The sequence below is a fragment of the Cupressus sempervirens genome, chromosome 9, assembly GCF_028749045.1.
Source record: "Cupressus sempervirens isolate cs-2001-9-10 chromosome 9, ASM2874904v1, whole genome shotgun sequence".
NCBI classification, from domain to species: Eukaryota; Viridiplantae; Streptophyta; class Pinopsida; order Cupressales; family Cupressaceae; genus Cupressus; species Cupressus sempervirens.
The window spans coordinates 551760266-551775175 of record NC_143126.1 but is presented as its reverse complement, the minus strand read 5'-3'; positions in this window follow the sequence as shown (position 1 = coordinate 551775175).

The following is a 14910-nucleotide window of genomic DNA, read 5'->3' as shown; positions in this document are numbered from 1 at the left end:
AGTTAAAATATATTAATGTGGTATTACTTTAAAGAATTTAAAGCAAAAGTATATGGAAGGTATCAAATAACACCTCATATTGTTGAGAAATATAAGAGAGACATATGTATTATGGTTAGCACACATTCGTCTATAAATAAAGCAATAGAACCACAAACATCATGGCTACAATTGTTTGTATATGAAACAAATGAAAATGAATTAATAATGATTACTAGGCAATTGTTGGGTTAACCTAAGGACATGGAAGTCAGTCAATTTGGAACCTATGAAGAAGTTTATAGAAGAATAACATTGAAAGAAAAGAAATAAAAAGAAGAAAGTAGTAGTAAAATGAGAAGGCAAAAATAAACAAATTTTTTGGAGATATATGCCAAGATTAAGACTAAGCTAGCTAAATAGATATAATCTACTGATAAAGAAGTTGAAGAAGAATAGGCACTGTTAAAGAAAATAAGATCCATAATAGTGTAATCCACAACAAGTAGAAACACAAGAATTTGATCTACAATAGGAGAAAGTACAAGAATACAAAGACAAAAAAAATAAAAATTAGAAAGAACAACCAAGAATAATAGTTCTAAAGACAACTATTAATTCAGCAGAAGGAATAAGAGAATATGGAATTATTAGACATATACATGAAATCAAGTATAGGTTATGGAAAAAAGAAGATAAGAAAATAATAGAATATGCAATAATATTTCATCTTCACAAGTTCCAAAGATTTCAAAGTGAATTAATATAAAATATTCCTGGGGAACTACTTGACAAAATCACTCCAAGATAGGGATGAAGCTGCATAACAAGAAAAACTAAGAAGAGAAAGGACCTTGATTTTCACAAATCTAGGAACTAGCATGGAATAAATTGATTCACTAATGAAGAAAACTGAAAATAGAATTGCTACAAAGTACAAGTCTACCAAGATATTGGCAAGACTATGGGAAGTAGAAGAAGAAGCATTGTAGATGTGGAAAATAATCTTTAATACAGAAAAGTCAGAAGAAGAATTAGATGAATCAGTACAAATTGGTGACATGTATAAATTGAATGAGAAAATGGAATAAGGTGAGCACATATATTTATAAATAGGAGACACCTCAATAAGGTTTGATGAAGGGCAAGAGAGTCAATCTATTAAAATTTAGGATGAATCTAACTATGTTACAAGTAATGATTTGAGAAATAAAATATATTGGAAGTTATAGTTGCATATATTAGAACAAAATAGGAGGCACACTCTACTCATAAAGCATCAACTATCAATGAAATACTAGAAGTAGTAATAATTGAGAAATACGTAAAAGTTACAGAAATTTATATGAAACAAACAAAAGAATCTGAGGAAATACAAGTTGCAAGGACTCTACAAAATATGACAATGATTGAAATAACACAAGAAAAGAGGAAAATAGATTTAGAATCTAATGAAGAGGAAAACTTGGATGAGAAACTTGAATTTATAATTTTAAAGGAAGATCTCACTAAGATGCATTACATGGAATAACTAGTGCATGTGGAGAAATATAAAGAGAAAATAGCCAAAGATAAACAATTAAGGGGTAGACGAAAGAACAAGATCATGAGAAAGATCGTTTAGACATTCTCAAGATTACTACTGGCAACTATAGTAGATGAAACTAAATCAAGTATAGAATAGTTAAAATCATTTGTGAACACAATATGTAATGCCCCACCAAGGGATCCAAAAGAAATAACCTAAATTTATTCTAAGTTTTCCAACATTTTTTTTTTTTCAACAAGAAGAATAACATACACATCAAACATAAAGTAGCGAAAGTAATGACATACAATCATACATAAGCAAACATAACAAATTACATTCCTTAAGGATCCCAAGATGTTGAGTCACATTTAATTTAATTAATACTAAGTCTAACAAATACCACATCCATATGAATGATTAATTAAAAAGTCCAATGTCCATTTAAATAATATAAATTTTTTTTGAATGCCACTTGGCAATAAAATTCGGAATGCTCAATCATCCACTGTACATGTCACAGGGTGTGAAAGGCTAAAAGAATATACATTTATAAAAATAGAACTACATCATTCTCCTTGGTTCCATGATATAAAGTACAATACCATAAATGAAACCATCCATCATAAAAGATATAAACATCCATCATAAGATATAATCATCCATCATAATGATACAAAGATAGAATGAAAGGAAATGCAAACAAGGAAACTTCAGTCATAGTAGTAATGGACGGATCTAAATGGTAAGAGTAAAAAGTACTATCACCCAACTGCATGGAACCTAAATGGCCCACTCCCACCACACTGAGGAGATAGTCTCAATTCCCAAATAGGATATCAAATCAAATATCAAAAGTACTCTTTAAGTCTAGGAAATCCTAAAAGCAATCTAACTCAAAGGTTCTAAGATATATTGATATCTAGACCTAGAGGCACACAAGGACACGTAGGAAACCTACTATGTAAGCGGGCAAGTGTCATCGCATGAATCATGCTAGAGTTACCCTAGCAATCTCTCAAGACCCTGACCCCCTAGTGATCCCTATGCAGCTGCTAGTATCCTCTCGTACTAACAAGGCATACTACAAATGCAAGGTCACAACCAAGCATTCTCTCTACTCCCATCCTAGTCTGTACTAGCACTCGAGGCATGGGCGAGAACATACAAAGACTCTTATTAGGTTCATTTTATTCCTATTTAGTGTAGTATTTTCACTTATTAAATAGATTACAATGGGTTACCCTGGTAGCCACTTAGGGCCCCGGCCCCCATTTCAAGCCACTTCCTAACATTACATATAGATAACCTACCCTAGGCTCATAAAATCACAAATCAAATAATCATATAAAATCACGTCAGTCTATACAAGTGACTAGAAAGCATCAAAAGATAATTCACAATAACACATCAACTCTCTACGAGCAACTGGAAAGCATCCCAAAAATATTGATCGAAGACTCAAAATGGTTAAGTCAAATAAGTCATAACATGACATCATCAAAGAACCAAATAATACCAAACACTTCAGCCCTATAAAAAGCATCTGGAAAGCAATCCAAATACAATTGATCGAGACTCAAAAATGGTTAAGTCAGGCATCTCATAAACATACACCTCAACTTCACACAAGAAGACTGGAAAGGAATAACAAATAGTAAATACATCCCATCATAGAGTATACTAAACATATTACCATGGTTGGGTTTAGAAAGATCAAAAACAAAACATCATATCATCATAATCACAAAATCCCAAAGCCTCTGGTAACATCCTAAGATTGGTCAAAGCTAGATCAACCCAAACCTAGAGCACAATATCAAACAAACAACAGTGTTGGTCGTAGGTTGGTTTAGTCTTGAAAGCACATAGTTTCAATTTATAGTAAGATTTTAGTTTTCATTTCAATGTACATTTCAAGTAACAAAATTTACATTTTAACCCTTAACTATATAACCTAATTCTTATGTTTGGACTAAAATGTATAGATACCCTTATCTTATGAGATAATCCACAATTTGTCATTTAATGTTTTAATAAATAATTTATTTTAATAAGTAATATTTATTTTTATTAATCTAAACAATGGTATCATGAATAAGTTTAATCCTAATTCCATAATATTTAATTAAACAACATTTAATTAAATTCAACCAAAAATTATGAAGGAAACCACATCAATACATTATTAATTATTAATTATTAATAATTAACAAAATTGTGAATCAAATTATTAATAATTAATTTAAAAAATAACTATAATTTACAATTCATTAATTAATTAAATTATTAATTAATAATATTTTATTAATAACATTATTAATAAAAATTATTATTAAATTAATAACTAATAATATATTTTATTAATAACATTATTAATAAAAATTAATAATAATAATAAATTTAATAATTAAATTTATAATAAAATAATAAAATAAATTTTTATTTTAAAAAAATACAAAACGCATTTTTAGAGGCTCGTCGGCTTGTCACCCTACGACTACAGGTATTATTGTTGTCATACTGTTGTTCAACAGTATTACCTACCGCGCGCAGCCTTTAAGGCCGCGGCCAGGGGTTGGGGAGTGGGGTTTAATAGCCACGCCCCCTCCCTTAAAATATTTTATTATTATTTTTTATTAAATTTTTTTAAAAAACAAAACCCCATAATAATATTTTTAAATTATATTATTTTTTAATAATATTTAAAATTTTAGTCTGATAGGAAAAATACATCTAACTATTCAAATTTCTAATTTACAATTTTTTTTTATTTCAAACCCTTCCCAAATTAAATTCTAATTCTTTAATCTATGGAACGAGGGTTTCTAATTGAGTTTTTTTTTCTTGATCTCTATGCACACAGAAAGAATCAACATGCATATCAAAATTTCACAATATAAAAACATTCGTCACAAGAATTCTTCAAAAAACCATTCGACAGACACAAAGAAGACAGGAAAGAAAGACCATAATAAATTTAGCGAATAATCACAAGCATCTACTTGAACACTGATTCTAATCGCTATGCCCAAGAAAATTGTAGAGAAATTCCTCCTCTCAAAACCTTCTCCTTTTCAAAAATTCCTTCCTCTTCCAAAGTTCCAACCCCCAAATTGTGATATGGAGTTCTCTCCTAAAATCAAGGCACTAATTGTGCGTTCCCTCGAGAGAACTCCTTGCTCACCAACTTCAACTCTAAATAAACTTTTCTTTATTTTTTCCATGCACTTTTGTTGAATTATAAAAAAAACTTTATTTAAATTTCACTTGACTTCTCTTTTAATTAATTTATTAAATTTAATCTCATGCACGCATCATGCAATCATAAAAAATTTAATAAATTGATTTCTTTTCCCACTTCTAAAATTATTTTCAAACGTTTAATGATAAAATATTTATTAACTTAAATAATAATAGTATTTAGCATTTATTTAAAAATGAACTCTAAATATATTATTATTAAATTACATAAATATTATCACATTCTAAAATTATTCTTATAACTTTCATCATTAAATTTAATTCTTTTTATTTAATTAATTTCTCAATTAATTAAATATTAAAATATCATAATAATTTTTCATTAAATTAAATCTTTAATTTAATTATTTAATTTGACTTAATTAATAGAAAAACTACCAAGGACTCATAAAACAAAATATGAAAATCCATCATAGAAAAACACATACAAATCAAACTAAAGGGTTATAATCACAAATTAACGTCATCCGATGCATTCAGAAGGTAAATAACTCAAATACTTGTCCTAATTTTCTAAGACAAATGGTTTAAAGGTTTAGGATATGGACTTAAGAATTTATCTCCCCTTTCTTACCATTGAGATAATGCAATAGGGTACGCTCATCCTAGCAATTCAAGGAAGTTGATACCTTGTACCTGTAATCTACATAAAATCCATGCATGTACAAACACAATATTTTAAACTAAACAAACAATAGCAAGAAGTGGTGCATCGTGTAGATCCCGATTAGCAAGTGACTACGACTCCCTTCCTTAACCACATCAGAAATGCCATACATAAAGAAAACATACACACACATCATACACATGCAATATGGGGTAAGTATCCATAAGAAATCACATGATAATCCATCTAACTAATCATCATCAATAACTGAAAACACTACAATAATCATCATGCATACATGAAGTATAGAGTACCAAGTAGTCTCATCATAAATCAACTGAATCTAAAACAATATCTGATAATCTCAAAACAATACTACTAATCATCAAGCATAAAACTGGCCTAAAAGAGTTCGGCAAAAATAACAAAATGCAAACTAGGGGTAGGCACTACACAATCAATAATAATAATAATCTTAAAGTAGAATTGAGAGAGAAAATACAACCAATTTTACACACTGGTAGAGGAACAAAGCAATTAATAGAAGTCACAAGACATTATCAAAGAGACTAGAAGATATAAAGGATTCATTGACTAAAGCAATTGAGATTTCAAAGAAGATATTTACAAGAGTTAATACAACAATTGAGGAATCATGTATGATGGTTGTAATTATGGATATTGTTAGTAAACAGATTGTTCCTTTCTATCAACTCTTTAAATGCCCATTGCTTATGAACAATGACTGATTACAACAGTTTGGAAACCATAACTGAATGACTAATTTCCCTATGAATTTATAGGTACAACTCCCTTGAATTTGTGATTTGCAATGAATTTGTTTGCTCCTAATTCTAAAATGGGGTTTGTTCTTGACCAGAGAACAATAGAGGAAAACCAAGTTAGGCCTAGACAGGAACTAACTCAGGCTAGAATCTGGGTCTTAAAACTAACCAAATTTGTGAATCCATACATCTTATGAACCCACAAAATTTGACCATGCAGTAATGAATTCTATTTATATAAATTAGATGCTTAACAGAATGCTTTTAACTCCAAAAAGCAAGGAAATAGCTTAAGAAATGACACTGGAAAGAATCTCTTTTAACCTCTAACAATACTATGATTATCTTCAATTTGTTATATTAAAATAGGGGAACAAAGCTCTATTTATTCATTAGCTCAATTAAGCTCAAAGAGACATTTCTAGCTAACACATACAATGGAATAATAAATAATTGTTGGTGTAAATAGATATTTATTATTTACACTTTACCTAAGTTTACTTAGGTTAGTGCATTATTTTATTATTTTGCATTAGTTTATTAATTATTTTGTGAGATACTTAGGAGTTTACATACCTTTATAAGTTGTCATGTTGACAACACAAAAGTGTGCAACTCTAATTCAGCACATGGTGTCTACAACACTGATGTTTGCATCATTCACTGAGTTGTCATGTAGACAACACAATTATTCCCACTCCTAACTTAGCACATGGTGTCTACAACATAAATTTGTGTGCTACACCATTGTAGGCTTATCCTCTCATCATCACACTTACTTCTGTGCTTAATGGAGGATAACCCATATCTAGTGGACATGTGCTTGGTTGTATGATTTATCATGATGTTGATTTCTAGGCATGCTAGATTCATCTCAGAGGCCTTTTTATACAGGCACTCCTAGTGTACCTATATATTGAATTAAATACTATATAGTTATTATGATCATACTCTGGTTTATTTTGTGCTTGTGTTTGAGTTCCTTGGTCTTGGATGAATTTTTTCCTAAGGAAAATTCTTACATGGTATCTGAGCTGAGGGAGATTCTCATCACAAAGCCATTGGAGACCTTGTTGCTTCATCTCTCAAAGGGACCTAATTCAGATTTGAAGCATCTGCAATGATTGGGAGCATGTAGAGCTAAAGCAAACCTTACCATTGCGTCTAAAGCGACAATTTGGCAAAAATCAACTATAAATTTGCCTACCCTAGGTAAAATTTGATCGCGAGGCAACATTTTTTTGCAAATCAAAACTCGAAGGCCCAATTTGCAAGCTGGGTATGGTCTTTTATTTGATCTGCTAATTTATTTTTTAGATCTGCTATTATTTTTGCATTTTCAAAATTTTAGCCTAGTTGGGCATGTAGAGGTTTTTTTTTTGCACAAGCACCAAGTAGTCACACGCTGGACTTGCGCAAAGAATATTCTGCAAAGTATTCCATTTATTATTTTGTAGGCATTAATCACAATTCAATGACCACTCAATTTTTTTGGCAAAGGGCTACACATTACCCCACTAGTCAAACATCTCAACATTCTCCGAAGTGCCCACTACATCAGTAGCAGCTCATTTTACTTTATAGTGTGCGAGCTTTGTGTTTCAAACTATTTTGAGGTCAATCCCACCAACAATGTGGGACTAAACCTCCATACTTCCAATACGGCGAAATTTTTTTCCCGACGACTGCAATCTATTCCCAACTAAGAAACTTGCACGTCACCTTCTAAATTCCAACAGCACTTTCTAAACTTTCTAGCAGTCGCGAATTCAATCTCCAACCCCCTGCACTATGGACATGTAGCAATCTCTCAAGTAGACACGCGACTAAATAGCCTCCTGCCACGTGGAATCTATTAACCCCACATCAGCATATACAGTCCGCAGACTGGTGGACAACCAGTCAGCAGCTCACAACAACCTATGTTAGTGCCAAAGGACATGTGGTTGCATAGTCAACCCCTATACAATAGACCACATAGGTGGACACATCACCAACAATATATCAGCATGTTGTACAACCAGTGTGGATCCATACTGCCAACTCAATAGTACACGTCATACTCTGTTAGACATTTTGTACAAGTGTCATACAGATGATGTCATTAGTCATACAAGTGAGATCATCTCCATGTTAGCAAGGACCTACATTTTCGCTGACATTAGCAAATTGCTAGCCTAAATTTAATGGCCATCTAACCATCATTCCAGGGCAATTTTGAACTGCTATAACGGTCATTTGACCATCAAATTTAACATAGTGTTTTCCTCTCTAGACCCCTCTTCAAATGTAGTTTTGATTTGGCAGCCCAATTATGAGAAGTCATAACTCAGTCATCCAAACTCCAAATCAGGTGTAATTTTTTTTTTTTTGGTAGAATTTCTTGAACATTTCAGTGGTGTAGCTCTTTTCTGGTTTTGGTGCACAAATTTGTCAGAAATAGCATTTTTTTGGTGACTATACCTATCCAATCCTACATTTTGCAACTTCAAACACATCATACAAACTCATTTGGACTCCTTTTCAAGTTCTTTTTTTTGAAAGTGCATTTTTTTGTCTACTTTTCAGATCTGCAATCAAATTGTAGGCTTGTGTGGACAAAAATACCACTTTCAGAAATAGGTCCTGTTTTGCATTGTATTGCTTCACAATTGTTGTATTTTTTAGTTACTTTGTAAAATTCCATATTTGTACTCTATACAGAGGTTATAATTAGCAAAATTAGAAGCCCACTTTGTCCATTTTGACAAGTGGCCTATTGTAAACGCACTATAAAGTGCCAAAATCATTCATTTGTGGTGGGATTTTTTTGATTGAGTGAAGGGGGGGGGGGGGGGGGGGGGGGGTGTACTGTGTATTGTGTCTCTTGATCTTGTGCTCTTGTATTATGGGTTCTTTTTTAAAGTTAACTCCACATGATTATGCTACTTAGAAAGAAAACATTAAGGAAGCATTGGTAGAAAAAGGTTTAGTGCGTTATGTAACTGGTGTAGCAAAGAAACCTCTTGGTGATGTTGATGAAGCTCATAAAGAAGACTGGGAATCCAAATAAGAGATGGCCCTAAGAACCTTGTTGAAAAATATCTCTGATACTATCAAATTTCACATTAGGAAGCTTACTAATCCAATAGAGGTATGGGCTAAACTTGAAGCATTGTATGGGACAGTAGATGAAGACATGGCTTACACCATAGAGGACAAACTTCTCAAGTTGGATCCTAGGAATTTCAACACCATCAAAGACTATCTTATCCAAGTAGACATGTATAGGGCACAACTTAAGGATTGTGGTGAACCCAACAAGGATGGAAAGATGATCAAACACATCATGACTCATCTTCCACCTCAATATGCTCCTTTTGTTTCTAGTTATAATACACACAAATTAACAATGGGTAGTGCCTATGTTGAGCCTTCATTCAAGAAATTTTCAAAAATGTTGATCCTAGAACATGACAATCTAGCAAGTATGGGAATTCTCAAGTCTTCCAAGAGAAAAGCCTTGGTAGCTAATGAAGGTAATTCAAGTGGTAAAAACTCCAACAAGAAGCAAAAGCAGTGGAAGGCTAAGCCACAAGATGACACACAACAATCCTCCTCAAAACAAAAATCTTCCTCAAATCAATCTTCTTCCACTCAACAATCTTCTTCACAACAAGGAAAGTCTTCTTCAAAAAATAACCAAAAGGGGAACAATTCCAACAAAAAGAAGAAGAAAACTTCTTCCTATTGGAAGAAGAATGGTCATGATGAATATGAGTGCAAGGATAAGCAGATTGATGAATTGGTCAACATAATGAGGAAACACAAAATTGATGTACCAAATGCATATAAGGACAAGGGATCTTCATCCACTTCAAAGGGTAAGGGACAAGCTTTGGTAGCAAGTATAAATAATGTTGATGAATGGGTTCTTGATTCAGGAGCAACACATCATATGGGTGCTTCAAGGGAGCATTTTTCCTCTTTGAAACCATCAAATGTACCTTACATCTATGTGGGCAATGATACTCAAGTGGAAGTAGAAGGTAAAGGAAATGTTGAGTTAGAAAATGGTGTCTTTAGGGATGTTCTACATGTTCCTAACCTTAGCACCAACCTTCTCTCCATCTATCAGATAACTCACTATGGATATGGCAACAAAGTAGAGTTTCGCCCTGATACAGTTGTGGTGAAAAATCTCCAAGATGATTCTATGGTGGTAGTTGGAAAGGCTAATCATGAGACAAGACTTTATTCTTTATCACATTTTGTGCCTAAGTCCACTTCCCTTGCCTTGTTGACTCATTCAAATACACAAAGTAAACAATGGCATGAGAGATTTGGACATCTCAATTATCACTACCTTCAACAACTTAGTAGCAAGGATATGGTCATTGGTCTACCGCAAGTCAAATATTCAGAGGGTGTATGTCCAAGTTGTGAAGCAGGCAAGCATCCCGAAGAGAAATATGACAAGGGGAAGTCTTGGAAGGCAACTGTTGTTCCTGAATTAGTTCATAGTGATGTAGCTAGCCCATTTCCAGTACCATCATTTGGTAAGGCCCACTATTTTCTAACCTTTATTGATGACTTTTCACGGTACACTTGGGTCTTTTTTCTTGCTCATAAGAGTGAAGTATTTGATAACTTCATTTCCCTTAAAGCTCAAGTTGAGAAAAGCCAAGAAAAGCCATCAAAATTCTATGAATAGATAATGGCAGGGAATATGTCAACTCCAGGCTTATAGACTTTTGCACTCATGAGGGTATTGATCTTCAACATTCAATTGCATACACGCCACAGTGGAACGGTGTCACTAAAGAAAGAATAGAACCCTAAAGAAATGACCACTTGTATGCTTCAACATAAGTCTCTAGATCAAGTGTTTTGAGCAGAAGCCATGTGTTGTGCCAACTACATCCAAACCAGAAGTCCCCATAAGGCCTTAGATGGAATAACACCTTTTGAGGCATGGTGTGGACGAAAACCAAGTGTAAAGCACTTCAAAGTTTTTGGTTGTCTAGCATGGGCAAGGATACCTCCACAAAATCAAAAGGCATTAGAACCACAAAGAAAACCATGTATATTTGTTGGATATCCTGACCATCTCAAGGCATACAAACTAATGGATCTAGAGACACATGAAATATTTTATGAGAGGAGTGTTCACTTTGAAGAAACTTGTCCAAGTTTGGCTTCTTCAACTCCTCCTTCTTCCTCCTTCATGGACAATGATCATGGTGATGACAGTGACTCAGAAGATGATATTCCTTCAACTTTGACTCATAGGACACCACCTTCATAGGGTCCACAAATAGTTGAGGACATTCCTTCTTCTTCCACTAAACCTTGTTGGGCATAGCAAACCCTTGATGCAACAAGTTCATTGGTGGGAAATCCTTTAGACACTCGGAGGAAAAGGTCATAGCACAAGTCATTTCCAAATGCCTATATAGCCATTGATTCAGATCCACAATCATTTAAGGAAGCATTAGGGATTCGAGAATGGGACAAGACTATGGAGGATGAATATAACTCTTTGATGAAAAACAACACTTGGGACTTAGTTCCCCTTCCTAAGGGAAGAAAGGTGGTTTAATGTAAGTGGATCTATCAAACCAAATTTGTAGTGAATGGAAGTGTTAATAAGCATAAGGCTAGACTAGTTGCCAAAGGTTTCTCATAGGTTCTAGGTATTGACTATATAGAGGCTTTTGCACCAGTCGCCAAGATGAACTCCATTCACCTGACACTAGCTATTGCTATAGCTCATAGTTGGGTTGTACACCAGATGGATGTAAAGAGCACTTTTTTGAATGGTGATCTTCACGAAGAGATTTATATGGAGTAGCCATAGGGGTTCATACAAGACTTTACTATGGTTTACATATTGAAGAAGTCTATTTATGGTCTTAAGCAAGCTCCTCGAGCTTGGTATGCCAAAATGAATTCCTTCCTACTCTCAACAGGATTCACCAGGTGTCATTCTGATTTGAATGTCTACATTTTTGAGAAGGATGACTCACATTTGATACTAGTGCTTCATGTAGATGACTTGATCATTACAGGGAGCACTTCATCCATCATTGCTAGTGTCAAGACCTCTCTATAGGACATATTTTCTATGACAGACTTGGGTTTGCTACATTACTTCCTTGGCATTGAGATCACACAGTCTTCAACAGGGATTTCACTTTTTCAACCCAAGTATGCTCTTGACTTGCTTTCTTGATTTCACATGAGTGACTACAAGCCTACTCCTACTCCCTTTCTACCAAGTTTCAAGCTAGAGGCTAATGTTCCACTCCAATTGTTGATGCTACATTATATAGATAGTTAGTTGGGAGCTTTATCTACTTGACACATACACACCCTGATATAGCTTTTGCAGTTGGCATGGTTTCATGCTTTATGCAAGAACCACATGAGCTTCATTGGAAGGTCACCAAGAACATTTTTCACTACATAAAAGGTACAGATACACATGGGATACATTATTCAGTAGGTACAAGACTTTAGCTGGTTGGATACACATACTTAGACTATGCAGGGGACCTAGATTCTCGCAAGTCTAATTCAAGTTATATATTTCACCTTGGTTCTAGCCCTATTTGTTGGCAAAGTAAGAAGAAAAATAATGTTGCTCTTTCTTCCACAGAGGCTGAGTATCGAGGAGTTGTCAATGTAGCTAAAGAGGCTCTTTGGTTATAGCACATCCTGAAGGAGTTTGGATTTGATCTAACTAAAGCTACAATTATTCATTGCGACAATCAAAGTGCTATTGAGATCTCTAAGCATCTAGTTCAACATCAGTAGACCAAGCACATCGAGGTTCATATGCACTACATCAAAGAGCTAATACATGACTAGATCATTGCACTACATTATTGTCCTATAGCAGAGTAGGTCATCGATATCTTCACCAAACCCTTCACTGAGGTCAAGTATATTCATTTGCGAGATCTCTTGGGGGTACGGGATATTGTAGAAAGGGGAGTCCCTTGACTTCTCTCTTCTCCTTCTTCTGGGAGGAATATTTTCCTTATCTAAGGTCTTCTTCTCTCTCATCTTCTTTATTGTACTTATCTCTCTTTTTGGAGGAGGGTTTTCCCTCTTTCTCCACTTTATGAGAGATTGCATTGCATCATTGTATGTAGAGCATTACTTTGTAAATGGGTACCTAACATGGCCTCATAGTTAGGACCCATTATTCATTTGTGAGCTTAAGTGCATTCCCCTAAGTTGCACTTAAGGGGGGTGGTTGGTGTAAATAGATATTTACTATTTACACTTTACTTAAGTTTTCTTAGGTTAGTGCATTACTTTATTATTTTTCATTATTTTATTATTTATTTTTTGAGACACTTAGGAGTTTGCGTACTTTTATGAGTTGTCATGTTGACAACACAAAAGTGCACAACTCTAATTCAACACATGGTGTCTACAACACTGAAGTTTGCATCATTCACTGAGTTTTCATGTAGACAACATAGTTATTCGCACTCCTAATTTAGCAAATTGTGTCTACAACATAAATTTGCATGCTACACCATTGTAGGCTTATCCTCTCATCATCACACTTACTTCCGTGCTTAATGGAGGATAACCCATATCTAGTGGACATGTGCCTAGTTGTATGACTTATCATGATGTTGATTCCTAGGCATTCTAGATGCATCTCAGAGGCCTTTATATACAGGCACTCCTGCGTACTTGTACATTGAATTGAATACTATACAGTTATTCTGATCATACTCAGGTCTATTTTGTGCTTGTGTTTGAGTTCCTTGGTCTTGGGTGAATTTTTCCCTAAGGAAAATTCTTACAATAATTGATACAAAACACATTCAATTCATCTCTGCAATCTAAAGCATTTCACACCAAAATTTAGCCAACCTTTCATTAATCTTTCCATTGAGTACATATAGGATTCTGAGATGAACCATTACAAAAAGGAACTAAATCGGTTCTTCTTCTCAAAAATGACAAATGGAAAGAAGCCAATTATCAGTTATAATTTCATATCATAATACAAAAGAGCCTCAAAAACATTATTTCATTTTTTACCCCTTTTCTAATTTTTCCTTATGGGCCTTAGCAACAATGATGATTGGAATGAGCTCCTAATGTTTATTGATGTAGATGTTGGTGTTTCAAATAAGCCACTTGGAGTGTTCTTTGGCCAAGTCCTTGATTGCACTCAACCACTCCTGCATTTCTTTTGTCACCACATGTATGCATCTGTTGAGGCATTGGAGATCTGACACTCTATTCGGATAGCTAGTAGATCTCTCTGTTAACTTATCCAAGTAACTAGAGAAAGTCTTTTGCATAACAATGACTCCTACTAATCCTTTCCCTTGTCCACTTGTTTGGGAGTCGGTGTGTAGGCCTTTCAACAACTTGAAATCCTTATCTTGCTTCTCTTTAACTTTACTTTTTGTCTTCTATAGCCCTTCTTCCACTGAAGAGATCATGTTCACTTTAAATTGTAAGCTTTGTTGTCATTCAAACAAAGGCTCATCTCCTTTCTATAGAATATTGGCTTTAGCTACTTCTTTGGCTTTCATTTGGATGATCATATGCAGGAGAGAGACACAATCTTTACATTTTTCCTTTTTAGTTGCTAAAGTTGCCCGGTTAGCTAAGATGTTATCTTTTTCTATCTCAAGCCTCAATACTGCAATGTTGAGTTGATCTATAACTACAAGTCCTTCAGACTTCAGTTTCTCACTCCAACTCTTGCCAATTTGCCCAAAATGCTT